Source organism: Loxodonta africana, chromosome 12, assembly GCF_030014295.1.
Source record: "Loxodonta africana isolate mLoxAfr1 chromosome 12, mLoxAfr1.hap2, whole genome shotgun sequence".
In the NCBI taxonomy this organism is placed as follows: Eukaryota; Metazoa; Chordata; class Mammalia; order Proboscidea; family Elephantidae; genus Loxodonta; species Loxodonta africana.
In genome coordinates, this window is record NC_087353.1 from 56,959,060 (window position 1) to 56,967,284 (window position 8,225).

General features: G+C 41.9%; 2 pseudogenes; both read left to right on the forward strand.

Annotated features, from left to right (window-relative positions):
• The first annotated feature begins 1,540 nt into the window (after nt 1-1,540).
• On the forward strand, nt 1,541-4,925 carry LOC100654059 (olfactory receptor 1f45-like; annotated as a pseudogene).
• On the forward strand, nt 4,277-6,497 carry LOC100653778 (olfactory receptor 1f45-like; annotated as a pseudogene).
• Nucleotides 6,498-8,225: the final 1,728 nt, after the last annotated feature.

The following is an 8,225-nucleotide window of genomic DNA, read 5'->3' on the forward strand; positions in this document are numbered from 1 at the left end:
CGGAGCTGACTTGATGGCACCTAACAACGACATCCAAGGTCACACAACTGGTAAAGGTGAACCCAGGAATTGAGTACAGGTCTGTGTGGATCCACAGATACTCGTAATCCCTATACAGCTCCATGTATGTTTTCCAGCAGTGATACCACACAAGGTTGGGGGAGGTATAAAGTACAGGATTGTGAGTTCTCTTTAGCAGAAGGGTTGTTGCCAGTGATTACCCCAAGAATGCATCATTTCTGATGTTGCCAAGTCCCATGGCAGGAATTACATAACTTGGATGACAGGTCTTTATTATCAGTGTTGGATTGCTAATGAGGCTCTTGGGAAATATGGCCCCAGTGGCTGTGGAGGCTCCTGTAAAGTTCTCACCCTGAGATTCCCCCAAATACCCTTCCAGCACTGAGTGCTGAGGCCATGCATTCCAGCTCCTCATTCATGCATACTTAGCCTGCAAACCCCAGTGACAAGTCCCTGTCCTTCTGACTAATAACCTCTGACCAGGTCTGAAAAAGTGAAGTGAGCCTGGGACTCTTGGTGACAGTGAGGACTGCAATTCTTCCCATGTAGATTCACACCAGTGGAGACTTCATCAATAACTGCTTGTTGGGGTGGAAAGCCTTATAGAGGTGTTCCTCACTAAGTCTTTTAAGTGAAGCCACAGCTCTAAACACGTCAGATGTTTCTTGAGATCACCCAGGAATGACCAGTGCGTGTCCTGCCTGTTTATGAGTCCCTGGACTGTGGGTATCGCTAGTTGGCTGAGTTTCTGCCTATACCTTTGGGTCATTTCTGTTTTAATTTTACCAGTGGGACTTAGGGAGCTCAGTGGACACAGCAAAGAAGTCCTGACTCAGGGTTCTGTAAAGTCTCTGTAAGCATGAGCCCAGGTAGACAGAAGTAACAGCACCAGCAATTTATCACTGTCATTTTGGAAGCAGTGGTGGAGGGATTGCAGATATAATTCTCTGAGCATATGTGTTAGGAATGTATACCGTGTCAAGTTAAAGATCATGAAACTGAAACTCAGAGAATTTAAACATTTCCTCTAAGGCAACATCACTGAAAATACTGATGACATAAGTTGACAATATTAAATACTTTGTACATGTCAGTCTCTATGGTAATTATTGTACATACATGTTGTCCACTACTTAAAACAAGTCTTGAAGTCTCTATTAATATGTTATGTTTATAGTGCTTTATAACATTTACTTAAAAAAAATTCATGGTAATGGTAGAAAGTTCAAACAGTACAAAAGGATCTACAGATAAAACCACAGCCACAACCTTTAGAGCATCCTTTCAGAGGTACTATGTATGCATAAGTGTTTGTTTTGATTTTGCTAATGAAGAAATGGAGGCTCAGAGAGATTCAGTAGCTGGCTGATACCCCAAGGAAGTAAAATTCTAACAACTTACCTATGTCACACAGAAATTTCCACTTGCAATCTTCTTAATTTTCCCACCTTAACAATTCTTTTCCAGGTTTTAAAATTGATCCCATCTTATGTGCATGTGGACTTAGGTCCCTATGCCCATGATCAGGGTAAACCAGTTGAATGTCTCCGAGTTCCTCCTCCTGGGGCTCTCCAGGCAGCCCCAGCAGCAGTAGTTCCTCTTTGTGCTCTTTCTGAGCATGTACAGTCTTGGGAAACCTGCTCATCATCCTGGCCATCAGTGCAGACTCCCACCTGCACACCCCCACGTAATTCTTCCTCAGCAACCTGTCCTTTGTGGATGTCTGCTTCTCCTCCACCACTGTCCCAAAGATGCTGTCAGATCATCTCCTTCTCAGGGTGTCTCACACAACTGTATTTTCTCATTGTGTTTGGTGGCACAGACAATTTCCTCCTGGCTGTGATGGCCTATGACTGCTTTGTTGCTGTGTGCCACCCTTTACACTACACAACAGAGATGACCCATCAGCTCTGTGCCCTGCTGGTCACTGGGTCATGGGTCATTGCCAATCTGAATGCTCTGTTGCATACCCTGCTGATGGCTCGACTCTCATTTTGTTCAGACAACACGATCTTCCACATTTTCTGTGATGTGACTCCTCTCCTGAAACTCTCCTGCTCTGACACACACGTCAATGACTTGATGATTCTTACCGTAGCAGGGCTGATAATAATTGCTGCATTCATTTGCATGCTCACCCCATATATCCTTATTGTTTCCGCTGTTCTGAGAGTCTTATTTACAAAGGGAACAGGGAAAGCCTTTTCCACCTGTGGCTCACAGCTGGCTGTAGTTTCCCTCTCTTATGGCACCATCATTGCTGTGTATTTCATCCCTTCATCCTCCCACTCAGCTGAGAAAGACACCGCAGCTGCTGTAATGTACACAGTGGCAACCTCCATGCTGAACCCTTCCATCTATAGCCTGAGGAGCAAACACAAGAAAAGCGATTGGCAGGAACAGGTTTTCTACCTGATGAAAGCATCAATGCTGAATCTCATTCTCAAGCAAAGTTCTTTTTCACCAATTTATTATAAGGTAGCTGTTGTTTTGTCAAAGCCAGTCTGGAAACAAACATTTCTATGGGCACATAGGAGGCTGTCATTTCTTATTGATTAGTACACTGGGATTCACCTGTGACTCTGCTGTTTATGCCAGGTAATGAGACTTCTTTTTGATTACTAACTTTTGAATTATTTTACACCCCAAAATTTTACTTTCTTGGTGGTGTGTTTGGAAAGACACATGCTACAAGTATTTTTGAATATTAGAATCACTTGGAAAGTTTTTTAAACACCCTGTTGTCCAGTTCCCAGGACTGACCAAATAAATCAGAACCTCTGGGGTGGGCCCGACACTGATAGTTTAAGGAAATTCTCAGGTGATTGTAATGTGCAGTCAGTGTTGAGAATCACTGGTCTACTTCATACTCTTTATATGTCCTCCATGAGAGTCAGCCTTAAAGGTTGAGTCTCAAAAACCCTCGCAAAATCATTTTGAGACTCAGACAAAAGAAAGGCAAGGTGAAATCAGAGGACTCAAGTGCGTAATGACATTTCAGATAAGAAGCATCCCCGTTAGTCTGCATACCTGATTATTGCCGCAAGTACTCTGTGCATTTTACTTCTCCAGCCTGGATTAAAACTTAAGGTCTTCTTTCCTTTATTTCTTTAATTATTCCCACCTGATCCCATCTACCATTTCTAGGAGAGGTCCCAGTACCTCTCTCTTGGTGTCTAAGCTCTCCAGAAGCTCACTCATTCCAAAAGAACCAGCCAGTCCTGCTTTCCCCCATCAGGTGGAGAGAGAGAACTGAGGCTCGCTGCCATGATTTCATGAATTGCTGTTACACAGTGTGGTGTTGAGCCTCAGTGTCATTTGATTGCCTGTAGGCCTGTCTGCTACAGCTTTGACGTTCATCGCCCACATCCCTTTGTGACTGGCTTTTTTTTTTTTACTTTAAAAAAATTGTTGAAAATACAAACAACAAAATATACTCCAATTCAGCAATTTCTGCTTGTAAAGTTCAGTGACATTGATTACATTCTTCAAGTTGTACAGCCATTCCTACCCTTCTTTTCACTGCCCCTTAAGCGTCTTACCTAATATTTCTCAATTTTCTTTTTATGAAATCTTCTTCTACTAAAATTGTCCAGGGTTTGTTTTCATTATTTGCAACTAAGAACCCTTTTTTTTTTTTTTTTAAGAACCCTTACTGAAATATGTTGGAATGTAGCCAATCATCAGAAAAAGACTAAAATGCAGAACTAGAAAACAAGAATTTTCTCCAACTAATATCCGCTCCTCTCTGTTTGCTTCTTTAGCCCCTCTCTGCTCCTCAATCCATGGGCAGTCAATGGGGCAGGCCGAAGAGGGTTGAGTGTACACATTCCAGCCAAGCCACAGAGTGATATGGACTGGCTGTCCCCCAATCCCGTTTCCACATAGACTGGTCCAATTAGCTATGGTGAAGGCAGAGGGGATGTAGGATAAACATGATTTCTGGGGCCCCACTACACTTTGACTATGTGGGTTAGGGGCTTCTACTCTGAGAAAAGGCTAAGTTGTGTGGGTTGGACAGATATCCCAAAAGGGGCCTAGAGTTCATAAATCACAGCATGCTGCCCTCTCCTTGAGACAAATACCCCTCAGACTATCCTTTATCCCAAATGGTTTTATGGGCTAAGTCTAGCTTTGTAATGTGTTCCTAACATTCCCATTGGCAAAATAGAGAAGAATCACTAATCATCTCTAATGATGACCACACATGAGAAAGCAAAGGTTACACAAAAAACATAGGAATAGCCCCAGTTCTGAACTAGGAAGTGAGAAGAGAGAGGATTTAATAACTGAATTTCCACATCTCTGGACAGAGAACTAGAAGAGTAAAGTGATGAGGACTGAGGTCCCAGGAAATTTTGTCTGGGATTTGTCTCCACCAAGATGGCTCCATGCCAAATATCTTCAAGTTTTGACTGGAAAGTTACATCTAAACCGTAGGTAATCTTTTTCATCATTGTTTGGTCCAAAGGGGTCAAAAGGTAGGTAGGACAATTACTTTCTTCTTGTCTGTAATGAGGCTCTCAGGGAATCTGTTCCCAGTGGCCACAGAGACACCTGTAAATGCCTGCTCTGTGATTCCCTGAAACGTCCTTCCTGCAGAGAAGACTAAGACCATAAACGCCTGTTCCTCGCTTGCTCAGGACCTGCCTATATTACAAAGACTTTCCAATTCTCACAATAAAAAGAAGCATTGGCCAGTTATGCAGAGGCGAAGAACACATGATAGTTACAGAATCAACCTCCCTCAGTAAGATTACAGCAAAGGACACATCAATTTTTGTTTATTGAGACATGAGTTCTTCAAGATCCAGGGAGAAATAGTAGGAGTCCTGCATCCATCAGCTAGAACTTGTGATAAACCCAGTGACCATTAGCTGTTTCTCTTATCTCTTTAGGCATGACTGAGGACTTGGGGGTGGAAACTGGAATATGTAAGCAGAGATATAAATAGTCAGAGTTCGTCTGTGTATATGCCTGCGTGTTTTTCAATGTTAGATATGCAAAATAAGTGCCAGTGACTCCAGGAGGAATGACATCAGGGTTGAGTATTGGAAATTCGGTGTATAATTTGTATGAACTGTTCTATTTTAACAACACTATTAACTGATTTGCAAATGTAGCTCAACCTGGAGCTTGATGTGTCATATCATAGCCATCTGTGTCTGGGTTTCTGAATTTGCTGTTGTGCATTAACCTGGTTCTATGCTCGTGATAGAAACCCTGATGATGTAGTGGTTAAGTGCTATAAAAACCCCACAGCTGTCGAGTAGATTCTGACTCACAGCGACTCTATAGAGATGGAGTAGAACTGCCCCATAGAGTTTCCAAGGAGCGCCTGGTGGATTTGAACTGACGACCTCTTGGCTAGCAGCTGTAGCACTTAACCATTATGCCACCAGGGTTTCCTAAGTGCTATAGCTACTTACTAAAAGGTCAGCAGTTCAACTCCATCAGGTGCTCCTTGGAAACTCTATGGGGCAGTTCTACTCTGTCCTATAGGGTCGCTACGAGTCAGAATTGACACATCGGCAATGAACTCGGATTCAGATGTTCATGATCGGGGCAAACCAGTCCAATGTCTTTGAGTTCCTTCTCCTAGGGCTCTCGAGGCAGCCCCAGCAGCAGCAGCTCCTCTTTGTGCTCTTTCTGAGCACGTACCTGACCACAGTCCTGAGAAACCTGCTCATCATCCTGGCCATCATGCAGAGTCCCACCTGCACACCGCCATATACTCTTTCCCCAGCAACCTGTCCTTTGTGGACATCTGTGTCTCCTCCACCATCATCCCCAAGATGCTGACCAACCACATACTCGGGAGTCAGGCCATGTCCTTCCCTGGATGTCTCATACAGATGTACTTTCTCTTTGAATTTGCTGACATCGACAATTTCCTCCTGGCTGTGATGGCCTATGACCGCTTTGTTTCTGTGTGCCACCCTTTATACTACACAACAAAGATGACCCTTCAGCTCTGCCCTGCTGGTTGCTGGGTCATTGCCAACCTGAATGCTCTGTTACATACCCTGTTGATGGCTTGACTCTCATCTGTGCAGACGACAGGATCTCCCACTTCTTCTGTGATATGACTCCTCTCCTGAGACTCTCCTGCTCTGACACACACCTCAATGAGATGATGATTTTTACTGAGGGGTCCATGATAACGATCACCCCATTTGTTTGCATCCTGGTTTCCTACATTTGCATCACCTGTGCTGTCCTGAGAGTCCCATCCACAAAGGGAAAATGGCTGTGGCTCCTGCTTGGCTGTGGTTTCCCTCTTCTATGGTACCATCTTTGCTATGTATTTCAACCCTTCATCCTCCCACTCAGCTGAGAAAGACATCCCAGCCACCGTAATGCACACAGTGGTGACCCCCATGCTGAACCCTTCCATCTATAGTCTGAGGAACAAGGACATGAAAAGGAGCCTGAAAAGATTGATTTCTATGAAAAAGTTTTTTTCTTTTCAATAATAACATGGACTCTGAATGTCACAAAGGAAATTAGTTTGGAATAAATTTTTTTTTTTCTTTTCTATTCTCTAAAACTTTATATTTGTTCAATCATGTATTTGTCTTGGGAAAATGAAACTCTTAATACAGACTCTTCAAGTTGAGGAGGAAAAGAGTAATCCTTTTACCAAATGACTGAACTATTCCAACTGCCAATGCCCTCCAGCCAAAACCACCAGCAACACACCTCTGGTTTATTGTGTTTGTTACCCATTACATGAAGAAAAACACTCTCAGTCAAGTACCATGAAACTCCTCAGTAGGAAGTGTTAGAAAAGCATTATAGGATTTGAGTGTGAGCTGATTTGGGTGAGAATTTAAGACCAGGGCTTTGATCTGAATTAGATGTTGTCAGAAAGCAAGCATAATTCTTATTGGGTATGTCAGTATCTCATCTAGAAGGGGGGAAGACTAGAGGCAGGAGAAAGCTGTAATTTGTAGGAATTAACCACATTCATACTAGCCAGGATGAGGGACTATTGGTTATTTCTGTGGCTTGGACAATGTTCATGGTTCTGTGTTCAGACATGATCACAGTGGTATTGTTTTGTCTTGATCCATCATGGTCACAGAGGGACATTTTCTGATACTGATGTCCTGTGAATTTCTCTAAGTTCAACAGTGGAAGGGTTCATTTAGGGCTTTGGGAGGTCCTAATTCTGCTAAGCATTTAAGCTAATTATTCATTTCTTTTTACCTGAGCTTTTTGTATCATACAACATTACAGTAAGAATATGGGTAGTTTAAAGAAGAAAGAACTATCTTCCTCAATCCCAATGCCCAGCCGTGCTATCTTCAGCTTTTTCTTGTCTTCTGTCAGTGTGCTTGGGTATTTGTACATATATACTAACTTATATCCTGACTTTCTGCTTTCATTTTATAATAGGCTTTTTCCCCCAAATTTCTATATAATCTCCACAATTTTTATTTACTGCCCTTATATATTTCCATCAGGTTTCTTTAGCAAAATTTACTCACCAGTAATTTGTTTCTGCATGAAAACATAATGGAGATTTACTATTTAAAAGTGATTTGAGCTTTATTTTGAAAACAATTGTGGGAAATAAAAATTGAGAAATATTTGAAACTGAGTAAAATACCACTGAACAGGATGCTCTGGATTTTGAGGAGGAAAGAGGAAAACAGGGCAGTTTTCCCTAATTTCTCACTTCAGAAAGATGGGTAGATGATATTTGTGTGAAAACTGGCAGAATGCAGAATTGGATGCTGTTTCTGAGTTTAATGTATGATTTTCTTTTTAATACTTATTTGATTTGTGTATTGAGATGTTTGCCTTGGCCCAAAGTCCACTAAATGGGGGTAAAGACAGTCTTTTTAATAAATGGTTCCAGCAAAACTGGGTGTCCATGTGTAAGAAAATGAATCAGGACTCACCCCTCACACCATACACAAAAACTAATTCAAAATGGATCAAAGACCTAAATATAAAACCAAAAACTCTGAAGATCATAGAAGAAAAAATAGGATCAAAGCTAGAGAGCATAAAACATGGCATATATAGGATACAAACCATAACTAACAATACACAAACACCAGAAGATAAGCTAGATTAATGGGATCTTCTAAAAATTAAACATCTGTGCTCATCAAAAGACTTCACTAAAATAGTAAAAAGAGAATCTACAGAATGGGGGAAAAATTGTCTATGACAAATCAGACAGAGGTCTA